The 12,359-nt window shown below is 44.1% G+C and overlaps 1 protein-coding gene across 7 annotated transcripts in view; it reads right to left on the bottom strand.

The window, feature by feature from the left end:
• Tenm4 (teneurin transmembrane protein 4) overlaps positions 1 to 12,359 on the bottom strand; it is a 768,485-nt gene that overhangs the window by 349,058 nt on the left and 407,068 nt on the right. The gene's annotated exons all lie outside the window — the stretch shown is intronic.

Genomic DNA, 12,359 nt, shown 5'->3' with positions numbered 1-12,359 from the left:
CCTTACTGGCTTGCTTTCTCTTTAAACGTCAATTAGTGTCTGAAGTGATATCTTTTGTAAACTGAGAAGGAAGTCTGAGCCAAACTGGCAGACAGTTGAGGTCTCTCTGAAGAGCAGAAGCTTTTTTCTCTTTCAATTAATCTCTCTGCTGCTTTTCTAGGTGCAATAACACAGACCCCTCTTTGGGGGAAGCAGAGAAGGCCAAGGGCTCTGACCACTAACAACATAAGCTCAAGTCCTGGCTTAGGAAAAAGCCCTCTTAGAATTGCACAGGTGTTTTAACTTGGTAGTTAGGTTTCAGGAAGCTGAGCCTCATAAGAGGAGAAAAAGCCAGCGAAGGGAGCCTTCTCACCATGGCTCTGCTCTCAGGTGTCACAATGGAAAAGTGGGGTTTGAAACATCTAATGGTGTCCTCTGACTGTACAAAGACTACCAGGATCACATCTGTAATTATACAATAATTAAGTGCGTTTAACTGGCTAAAGCAAGGGAGAATGCACCTTAAAGAGACCTCAGAACCCTTACAGGGTCTGGGCTTATGTTGAATATTCCAAAGAGTCAGGGAAGCAGGACTAACTCTGGACTCTAGGCTTTCAGAAACTGGGGGCAAGTGGATGAACAAGTATTTTAGAGAAGGAGGATAAAGTGGGGCTGGAGTTTGCAACAGGTAAAGAAGCAGCAATTGTGTAGAGAAGGGCAATGGCAGTTAGAGAGGTGGATGCTCAGTTACTTTTGTGTTCATGTATTGGCCATGTTTATGTCCTGAACATGGTCTCAGAGAGGTTTGGCCTATGTCTTGTTATAGTATTGTTTCTGTCAGTAAGGTTGATTTTTAGTTTCTAGGTCTTTTCTATGAACCTATTACTTATCAATGAGCTTATTATACGCCAGGCACTGCATTAACCACTCTGTATATGCTGATGCATTGTTCCTTTATTGAAAACATAGGCATTATAGACATTTCATAGAAGAAGGCCTAGAGATGCTAATAACATCCTCACATATACAGAGATAAATAAATGTCAGAGCCAGACTTTGCCTTCAGGTATGACCAACTCTAAAACCTTTGCTCATTTTCTACCTGACTTGGTCTCCACCTCATTACCACCTATGTTGACGCCTTTCCTTCATCTGCTGATCGTTGAACTCATAGTAGCCAATGTACTAGGCACTGGGGATATGAGGTACAACATGTGTTCCTTACCCAAAGAGCTGAAAAGTGTCCCTTGATTCTAGAGCGGCACAATCCAATATGGTAGCCACTATTTTAAATTTAGATTTTAAGATTAAATTAAAATTTAAAATATCTATTTCCTCTGTTATATTAGTTACATTTCAAGTGCTCAACAACCACATGTGACTAATGGCTACTGTATAAGACATTGCAGATATAGGACATTTCTATCATTTCAGAAGTTATAGTGGACTGTGCCATTGAAGAAGATACGGGACCCTACCCTTTCAGCTTAAACTATTGTACCTACATTTTAAGTCCTCTTCACCCAGGTTTCCAGCTAGGCAAAGAAATATCCATCAAATCCTCTTCAGAACCAACATGATTTGAATCCCCTCTGGGTGTCTGCTGAGCCATGCCCGTTTATTTGGCTTACAGCCCCCCAAAGGGCTTGGAGCAGTGGTGATGGCTGAGTGAATGCTACCAAACAGAGGGATCCCTGCCCTACATCGCTCATACATCAGCAGCACTATCAGCCTGGCTCAGATTTCAGACTCTTTATTGCTCAGGAAGCTGTGAGAAGCAGAAAGAAGCCAGTTTGATTTTTAGGCTTTGGAGGCAAAAAGAGAAAACCTCTCTTGACTTGTGAACTGAGCATATTTGGATGTGGTCGCAGGAATGATGGCCTTACATACTGTGCCCAGCAGAGCTTCACAGGAAAGAACCCATTGACCAGGGGTGGACAGGACTTCTTCAGAGGGAGACATAGGCCCTGCACCTTCAGTTATGGCTTTTCTGTGAAAAATCCAGAGCCAGCTCAAGCAACAGAACCTCTGTGTCTCTCTACTCCCTTTGTCTTCCCCCTCCCAACCCTGAGGGGTCTTTCCGAGGACTGAGTACAGGCCACATGAGGGGACCAAAAAAATTAGACAAGACAGAAATCTTTCTTCTTGGAGTGCAAAACCTAGATGGGGGCCAGCCAGAACAGAGACCATCTGTGCATATCTGCTCAGGGTCCCTTTGGAAGGGGGCAGCCTAGGGTACATGCCATCTGTCATGTGACTCTGCCCTACCCAGCTCCACCTACAAATGGCTTGACAAGGAAAGAAGCGTTCAGCCAATCAGATTTGTTCTTTCAGACATTAAAACTGGAAACAGGACTGATGCTCAGAAAAGCAGAATGAAAATATATGCAGTGTCCTTGGCCTCTTTGAAAAGGGGCCAGTTAGAGGCCTACGATCAGCCTCGAATGCAGAAAATCGGGCTAGTTCCATTCTCTAAGACCAGGACACTGGCACCTGCTCTTGATAGCCACACCAGTCCCTTTGTCTCCCACTCCACCGCAACGCTTCTTGAGGTCCCATTCCTTGTGCTGGCTTGGGTGCTCCGCCATTCCTTGTGTAACCAGAGGCGGTGTCTTTCTGAAGGGTTGTCACCTATTCTGTGGCAGGAAATGGTCTAGGTGAGCGATGTGGAAGCAAGTGACATCAAGTGCCTACTATGTTTCAGGCAGAATCTGAAGTGTTCCCACATAAGATATCAAAATCAAATACCCATAACTTGCCCTAACACCAAGCAAAAGTCATCCCTTTTTATAGAGGAAGAACCAGGTCTCCTGAGACCAGCTGTCATGGTCTCCCAATTATCCTTAGGCTTATAAGGGATTCTCTCTCCTCTAGTTGCTCAGAGAAAGGAGAGACCACAGTCGGTCAGGAGACAGTAGTGAAGACTTCCTGGAGAAGCTGAAAGTTGGGAAGTAACATTGTGTCTCTGAACCTCTGTTTCTTTTTCTATAAAATGGGAGTGATAGCGTGACGTAAGACGGCTGTGTGGAATTGATGCGATGGAGGTCAGAAAACCGAGACGTGCACAAGAGATGCTGAACCTCGCTCATTAGTCCCCTCTCCTCCCTCATCTCTTGCCTTTGTCCAGCCTCCAGGAGCTGTCAGCCCCGGCCTCCTGCCTTCTTCCTGCGCCGGCCCAGCAACCTCAGTCATGTTCTGGATCCGCTCCCAGTCTACTTGGCTGAGGCCTGGCGTTCACTGCACTTATTATTCCAGGCACCCTGTGATTTACTTTTCTAGTGAGTTAATTGCAAAATCCATATGGAGTGGAGGGAAAACATCCACCCGAGCTTGCCATGCAAAGCAGGAACAGAGGAAGCTTTCCATCTTGGCCAGCACAGCCTGCAGAGGCCGGGGGAGGAAGATGCTGCCGCACGGTCTGCAGAAGCCAAAGCTGCCAAGCTCAACGTGAGGCATGAGGTGTTCAGGGCCTAGTTATTCCCCCTTTGTTTTTATTTTCATCCTGCTAGACAGAGATCTTTCTCAGTTTTAGAAACCCACCATGGGTTTCAAAGCTCAGTGTGCACATGAAGCACCTGGGAGGTTTATCTAAAATGCAGATTTCCAAGCTTCTCTGTCCAGTTTCATCCAATAAACCTACGATAGGGCCCAGGATTTGCCCCCACACATGTCTAGTGTGGGTCAAGGGCAGATCAGATGTTCAGAAACAATGATGCAAAGTAAAGGGCAGGAATTGAGACATCAGAAGAATTCAAGAGAGGTTTTTGGTTCCCCCTCTCATCTGCTATGTGTCCTTGAGCAAGTCACTTTATCTCTCTGAGTCTCAGATTTCTTATCTCTACAGCAGGAAAGAGAATATCTCACAGAACCATGAGAGAATAATGGAACAGATATTGAAAATCCTTGACACAACTTTTGGCACACTGAGGATACTCAAGAAATCAAAGAAACAATTTACTTTTCTTTCCTGGAGAAGGTACTCTTTAAAACTGGCCTGAGGCACCTTTGCTACTGAATGTTAATACATTTCTGTATCTGTTTACAGTCTATAACATCCACACAGGGGCCTTGGGGGAAGCCAGTTCTTGTTTTGAAAGCACTTTGAAGATGAAAAGGTGTCCAATCCTCCAGAGACTTGGTTGGTGGAAGTTAAAACAAATGTTTATTTTAATTTGCTGAGTTATAATTTATTAAAGGCTTCTGGAAAGTGGAAGTACTATTTATGTTCTCACAAGGGACCCAACAGTTTTGATTAGTTTGTAGTTAATTCATTCGTTTGTTCGAGAAACATTTACTAAGCACCTGGGTGCCAGGACAGATGTATAAGTGCCAGCTCCTCTGGGGACTCAGGGGTCTGCACAATGACAGCGACTGCTTACTCCTGCTCTAGAGGATGGGGAAGCCCAGAGATCTGTGACTTCCTAAGGGGCTAGGTTTTAGGAAGGTGATAAGCAGGAAATGACTCCATTTTGAAAGCACCCAGATTGCTATGCAATTTAAAAAGCAATTCTGGTACCAAAAGATGTGCAATTTGAGATGCCTGGAGGAAAGCACTGTTTTCCCTAGAGGTAACCCCTACACCTCTAATTTCTTAGATACTTGGGAAAGGTAGGGAGACTCTCCTAAGCATCAGACCCTAATATCCAAGTGCTCCATGGACACTCTGATTTCAAGTGTCCACAGGTACTTCAGGCTCAATGACGTCTAACACTCCACTTACTATCTTTCTCCAAATCATGCTCTCGCATTTCCTTGCTGCATCCACGTAGCTGCCCTGGCAACTGGTCGATTTGTATTCCCTCAAAATTCACATGTTGAAACCTTATCCCTCGTGTGGTGAGGCCTTCAGGAGGTGATTAGGTCACGAGGCTCTGCCTATGAATGGGATTAGTGCTCTTACTAAAGAGGCTCAAGGGAACTAGTTCACTCTTTCTGCCATGTGAGGACACAGAGAAGGCCCCACCTGTGAACCAGAAAGTGGGCCCTCACCAGACAATGAATCTGCTGGTCCTTGATTTTGGACTTCCTAGTCTTCAGAACCGTGAGCCATACATTTCTGTTCTTTATAATTTACTCAGTCTAAGGTGTTTTGTTAGAGCAGCCTAAATAATCTGAGACTGATAAAAAACAGGGTCATGAGCCTGTGTCCATTTTCTTCTCCCCTGTCTACCTATATTTGGTTGTTGTTGTTATTATTATTATTGTTATTATTTTGGTTCCTCCATCTAAGCTCCTCTCAAATCTGTATGATCACTATTCTGATTCTGGAGGTTACTGCTCATCTCTAACTTGTATCCATAGGGTGGAACTCAGGGTGAACCTGTGGATCAGGTTCCTTTTTAGAAAGCTTTCAATGACGTCCTCTGCTCTGCAGAATAAGGCTCAAATTCCTATAGACAGTGCCCAAGGCTCTGCTTATGTAGCCTCACCTCTTGTCACACATGCCACCCCATGGGGCTCCAGCAGTCATAGCCCATGTGCACATGAACATGCTGTGACAGTTCCTGGCTAGCCTGACAGAACCCTTTACCGTAGAAGATTCCAGTGATGCCTCCCTCCTCTCATATCTCACAGCACAACTCTTCTTCCTTTTGTCCAAGTCACTTTTAAATTTGCTCAGCTATGGAGTCTATGCACTTGTCCCTTCTACTAGCTGGGAACACCCCTGGGGAAGGTGTTCAGTGGTGTGACTGCCTAGCCATTTTCATCCAGGTTGTGTGGAAACTTCAGGTGCTCACCATAGCTACTTCTTTGCTGTTTCTGGGCACATGGGAGGAACTCCTTTGCAGTTAGTTGTGGCCCTATGAGTAAGTCAGACTTAGGGCTATAAGAAGCAGCTTAGAAGGCCATTCGCTGCAGGTAGTATAGAGAGAAGATGGTAGAGTCCCTACTATGCAGAGTCCTTGAGAGACTATGTGGAGCAAAATATGTTGGAATAACATAAAAATAAGCTCTGTGAAACCACTTAGACGTTAGGGTTATTTGTAACTGCAACATATACATTTATTGTCATTTTAGCCACTAACATATACTGCCTATAAGAAATCTCATTCCTTATTCCTATATCTTATCTATAATCACTAAAACAGGGCATGGAAATATCAGGCTCTTCATAAACATCTGATGGATGAATGAATGTGGGAATGGGGGAATGGACAACGCCTAGAAAACAAAACACGATAGCTACCTGGAGCCAAAAGAAAAGAGCCTGTAATAACCACTGTTTCCCTCCTGTCCCCACAGTGTTATTCTTGTCTCCATTTGTGAGGCACTGGGTTCAATCCTCAGCATCAGATAAAAATAAATAAATAAAATAAAGGTATTGATTCTATCTACAATTAATATTAAAAAAAAAAGACCCAAAGGCAGGATTAACCTTTTGATTCCTCTCTCTGAAGTATGTCTATACTGATGACAACCAAAACTGAATGCAGGCCCTGGGGTATACCTTCGTGTCTGGAGGAAGGGCACTGGTGACATGTTTTGCCAGTTTTCGACCAGTCACAATCCTACTTCCAAGGTTATGTCTGGACTTAGCCCCAGTGATGGAGTACTGAGCTTCCTGAACCAGAGACTTCTAATTCTCATAGCACCTCCACCCAGATTATACAATGCCCTCATGAGACCAAATATCTTTATACATGTGGAGAAAACACTCAGTAACTATCCTGAACTCTTTCAGCACATTTCTATTAAGCCATAAAGCAGAGCCTACGCGTTTGGCGTTGATTCTACATACTTTGAAAAGCAAACAAACAAAATAAAGAATACCATTACTGGGCTGGCAATATAGCTTAATGGCAGAGAACTTACTCAGCATGCACCAAGCCCTGGGTTCAATCCCTAGTATGCAAAAAAAAAAAAAAAAAAAAAAAAAGAGAGAGAGAGAGAGAGAGAGAGAGAGAGAGAGAGAGAGAGAATGTCAGTCTTGTCACACAGGAGGCTGAGGCAGGAAGATCACAAGTTCAAAGCCAAACTCCAGTAAGACTCAGTCTTAAAAATGGTTGGGGATGTAGCTCATGGGAAAGTGCTACTGGATTTAATTCCCAGTACTGGCAAAAAAAAAAAAAAAAAGAAAAAGAAAAAAGAAAGAAAGAAAGAAAGAACACCATTTTCAAGCCAGAGATTCCTTAAGCTACTTTTGAGCAAGAAGGTCCAGGGACTAGTAAAACTGTCTATTGGGGTTGGGGCTGGGGCTCAGTGGTAGAGCACTTGCCTAGCACGTGTGAGGCATAGGGTTCAATCCTCAGCACCAGATAAAAATAAATAAATAAAACAAAGGTATTGAGTCCATATACAACTAAGTAAAATATTTAAAAAAAAAAACCTGTCTATTTTCTAGCAGAGAGCATGTTGCTAATGGGGCTGGAAGGGTCACTGTGGGGGTTGTGTGGAGAGTGCTGTGAGCAGGCACCTGGGAGGCAGCAGGACTGTATGGAGAGATGGTAGGGTCCTCGACCAAGGAGGCAGAGGCTCTGTCCTCAGTCATGTTTGTTTTGCCATCCACTTGTTTCTTCAATCTCTAGCTGTGCTATGCTTTAGTTAGTCTATGAGAGCAGGATTGGAAGCAGGAGTAAGCCCTCGCTGCTGAAACAGGATGGCTTGTAGAAGACTCAGGTTCATATTCCACCACCCTGGACCATTATAACCATCTTCAAGTGTATAATTCAGTGACATTTAGAATTAATGTTCTAGAAAATTCCCTATCCCAAAGAGAAACCCTCTATCTATTAAATCTGCACCTATTACTTCCTTCTCCACTCCTCAAGTCTACGGTGGTTTTAGTTAGAATCCATACTTTAAAACATTGAGGGGTCTATGACTTTGGTGTGAAATTTGGCTGAAACAGATCAAGGTTCATGAGACCCTCAGCATGCTCCTCACTGTGGGAGGCCCAGGTTGAAGCAGTCACAGAAATGTTTTGAAGGAGGCCACCATCAGGGCACTTTGAGGAACATGCCAGAGCTGGAACCAAATCAAGGCATCGAGACCAGGCAAGCGGTGAGAAATGTTGCCAATGGGGTCAAGAAGGGGCTGGACCAGGGAGGGCTTGATGCAGAGGGACTTGGATTTATTCTCTCATGAATCAGAGAATGGAGGCTCAGGCCTTTCTTTCCAATCTGGTGTGTCCCCAGGATAGGTCTGCAGGGGAGGGCCCTGCCTGGCTCCAGCTTGAGCTCAAGCTGCAGAGTTGTGGACTTGGAGGCAGGCAGCCATGGACAGTTAATGAGTGATTTATTGGTGCTGCCATAGCAGCAGCTTCCCTGGGACCTGTTCCTAATTAACAAACACTAATTGGATGATGCCTTTTTTATTTTTTAACTTAAAAAAAAAAAAAAAGGAAAAGCCCCCTCCAACCCTTCTTCCCCATCTTAATAGGAGGAAAGACTTTACCTTTGCTTGTTGGTAGAATCTAAAATACAACAAGTATTTTGCAGAAATTCCCACCTGCTCCTTCACTCATGTGCAAACACACACAAATACCCTCATGTACATTCAAATTTACATACGCTTGTTCCTATGCATGGTCACACTCTTGTTCCTATACCAGCATAATGACAATGATGTCACACACTCACACACTGTTGAATGGACCTATATTTAACTAGCAATCGCATATAGGCACGCGTTCCCACGCTGACACATCTTAGGTCAGCACATAGCCATGTAAACACATTCATACATTCACCACCCTGCTGTTGGCGGCCAGGCCACAGGGTCACCCACGTAGTCTCAGGCAGGAATCTTCTCTGTAGTGTCATGTCTCCAGGGAAGGGCTGACTCACTCAGAAGGGGCCCGGGATTAGGTGCTCTGAGCTGGCTTGCTTGGCTGTTATTGATGTGAGTCACAGAGGGAGCAGGGAAGGGCCCCAGCCTCAGGAGTCCTGGAGTCTGGCATGAAGAGGTGACCTGCACATCATTCAGACCAAAATGTTTTCTCCTGTTATAGCTCACGGGGCACTGAAAAACTACAAACTCAAGAGTCTGGCTTCTAAATGATAGGAGTTCATAGTGTCTAGAAGCTAGTGGGCATTTATTACAGGATGGATAGTTTTCCCTTCAAAAAATTATGTGGAAGACTTAACCCCCAATACCTCAGAATGTGATCTCATTTGGAAATGGGCTTATTGCAGATGAACTTGGTTAAGACAAAGTCATACTGGAGTGGGGTGGACCCCTAATCCAGTTTGACTAATGGCCTCATAGGAAGACAGCCAAGTGAACAGTGACACACAGGCAGAACACCATGAAACAAAGAAGAGAGTTCAGTGACACAGCTGCAAGCCGAGGAATGCCGGGGATAGCCAGAATCCCAGGGTCAGGAAGAGGCAGGGAAAGATTCCTCTACTGATTTCAGAGAACACACCCTGGGGTTTCAGACTTCTCCCCTCCAGAACTATAAGGATAGATATCTATTGTTTTAAGTCACCCTCAGGAAAGAAATACAGCAACCAATAAATATTAGTTTCTTGTCTTCTTTCTGAAACTTTGTCTAGCATTCTGAAATATGGGTATGATTATTCATCAGAACTGAGAACCCATTCTAATCTGCATATTTATGAACTCTCATGTGCAGTCCCTGAGCTAGATAAATAAACCATGGCCTTGCCCAGATCAGCATAGATCTGTGAAAAAGTTCTAAGATTAATTACAAAGAGATCACTGAAAGAAAATGAATGCTTCTGACTAAGGGATACACTTTAAAAGGTCTTTGAATTCCCCTCCCAATGAAATCATGCTGAACCCCTGAAGGAAATGGTAAGGTTAACCATCACTTCTACTTAAAAGGTTTTACCCCAGCTTTTGAGCTCTAGATACTGAGTTTCATTAAGACATTGTTTTGGTAGAACACAAAGTTAATCAATAATGGGCAGCTCTTTTTCATATTAATTGGCCAGCTGTGCAGGAATAGAAACTCAATCAAGCCCACCCTTGCTCTCTGGGGATGCCAGGAACAGCTCACTTGGCTGGAGCTATGACAGCAGCTACTAGGAATCACCATGCTCTGCCTGGGCCTGGGCTTCTGCGGGAGAGGATGTTTTGTGGTCCTGGAAACTCCCTGTCTATGAGCACACTTCAGATCTGTCACAGAGCTGTCATGCTCCTTGGACTGATACTGCTCAGCAAGCCATCTCTTTCAATGCCCACAAGCACCTTTATATCAAGGAAGGCTGGGCCAGTGGGAAGCATAGGTTTTAGAGTCAGGCAGATATCTGTGTTTAAACTGAACCTCTACAACTTCTTAGATATGTTGCTTTAGAGGAAGTGCTTACCTTGTCCGAGTCCCTATTTCCTTCCTTATGAGCCAAAAAAAGAAAATAACAATCTCACAGGGATATTGAGAGAGGATGAAATGAGATTGTGTGTGTGTACCTGACCCGTAACAATTATTTACTGAGTACATATTATCAAATGATTTTTTAAAAACATTTTTTAATTGTCAGTAGATCTTTATCTTTTTATTTATTTATACGTGGTGCTGAGAATCAAACCTAGTGCTTCACACATACCAGGCAAGTAAGCTACCACTGAGCCCCAGCCCCAGCCCCTCAAATGATTATTTAATAGTACTTAATTTATTATTATAACCATAGTTATTATTAAATGAGTCATTTTCATTATTATTCTCTGGACACTGGCAGTTATCATGGGCTTGGGTCACTGAAGGCCTTTGAAGCAAGCTGTCATACCTACTACTATTGTCCTATCCTTTGTCTGTTCAGGATAAGGAAGGGAAAATCAGTCTGTGACAGCCAGAAGCTGGCATGGCACCCTGGGACTGGCTGTGGCATTCTCCTGTTGAATGAACAATGTCATATAAAATTCCAGACAACTCTGTGACCATATACATCACACAGAGTTGTGATGTATATGGTCACAGACAAGGCCATTTTGGAGTCATGTTTTTGGAGTTATGTCTCAACTCAGACAGAACCAAGACCATTGTTCAAATGACAAAATCACCAACCCCCACCCCCGCCCCCATGCTGACAAATATGAGTGATGGCTACCTATCTTCTAGTTACTACTTTAATCTCACATCATTCTTCCTGATTTCTACATAAGAGTCATTATGATACCCAGGCCTAGAATGGCCCCTGTAATCTGACAGTATCCAGTCCATTTCCTTGAGACCACCCCAAATCACCAAACACAAGGTCAAATGCTGTCTGCCCTAATACCCTTTGCTGAGACACCCAATGGCTCTTTGTGGTGATCGTTCTTCCTTGTGGCAAAGAGTCCAGTAAACCCATTTTTGTTTTTCTACATAGAGGTGGGTTTCTGGAGGTCATTGGAAGGACAACATTCATAAGGACTTTGGTGTTACCTTGGCCTAGGAGGGCGACTGATTTAGGGTAGAAAGATGCCTGAGACTTTCCTCACATCTGACAGCTAGGAATAGCTCTCTCTATAGCCCATTTTGTCTATCAAGCAGTCATCCTGGCCCCACAACCTCCAAGCTAACTCTTGCCATGAAACTCCTAACTGTGTTCTGGGACTAGTAGTGGTGAGAGGCCATTCTTTGGACTTCCTCCTTCTGTGGTCTTGTTCCAGTTCTTCCGTGGTTCTCTGGCTGCTGGCTACCCAGGGTAGTTTCCAGCACTGACACTTTACTTTGCAGGGTGGCTGCTTAGCAAGGCACCCGCTGTCGACTTCTCACTGTGAGTTCTAAGGCACAGACAACACCTGCCCTCCACAGCCTCTGCCTGGCTCATGCTGCTGAATACAGCAGCACAGCATCACTCACCATGCCTTGCATCATCCCTCCCTATAGTCCCAAATTCATCCACGCCACTATTGACCTAGGAGCACTGTCCTTTCGTGAATTTCACTTGAACGCAGTTTACTTTTCCACCTAAGATGCATCATTGCAATTTCTCTTCACTGTAGTTGCCAGCACTAGCAGGAAATTTCTCAGAGAAGTAGTTGACAATCATTCTCTAAGAGGAAGTGCATGAAGGACAATGAGTAAACAAAGGACTACGAAATTGTCATGAGAAGTACACATTGGGTGGGCTGCTTGGGCCATTTTCTAGCCAAATAAGGAGGACATCCAAGAACAGCATGCAAAAGAATTCACATAATAGGCTTAAGACCATGACCTTAGAGAGGTCCACTTGCAAATTGGTGTCTGGGAAGTTGGCTATTAAACGACTTCCCTATTTCTTAAATGATCAGAATGACTTATGATGCTCAGACTACAAAGAACAAATTCATGTTAAACACCAGCTTTCTGTCCAAGAGTCTGGAACTTGGAATACATAGAGTATCTATGTGATGTGTCCTGATGAAAACTTTGGCCCCTGGTTTCCCTTGAGCTTCCCTGGCAGACAGCCCTGGGCAGGTGTCTTCATAACTCTATAGGAATCATGCACCTC

This window comes from Callospermophilus lateralis, chromosome 2 (genome assembly GCF_048772815.1).
Source record: "Callospermophilus lateralis isolate mCalLat2 chromosome 2, mCalLat2.hap1, whole genome shotgun sequence".
Classification (NCBI taxonomy): domain Eukaryota; kingdom Metazoa; phylum Chordata; class Mammalia; order Rodentia; family Sciuridae; genus Callospermophilus; species Callospermophilus lateralis.
The sequence above is the reverse complement of the archived record's forward strand: the minus strand, read 5'-3'. Positions and strand labels throughout refer to the sequence as shown.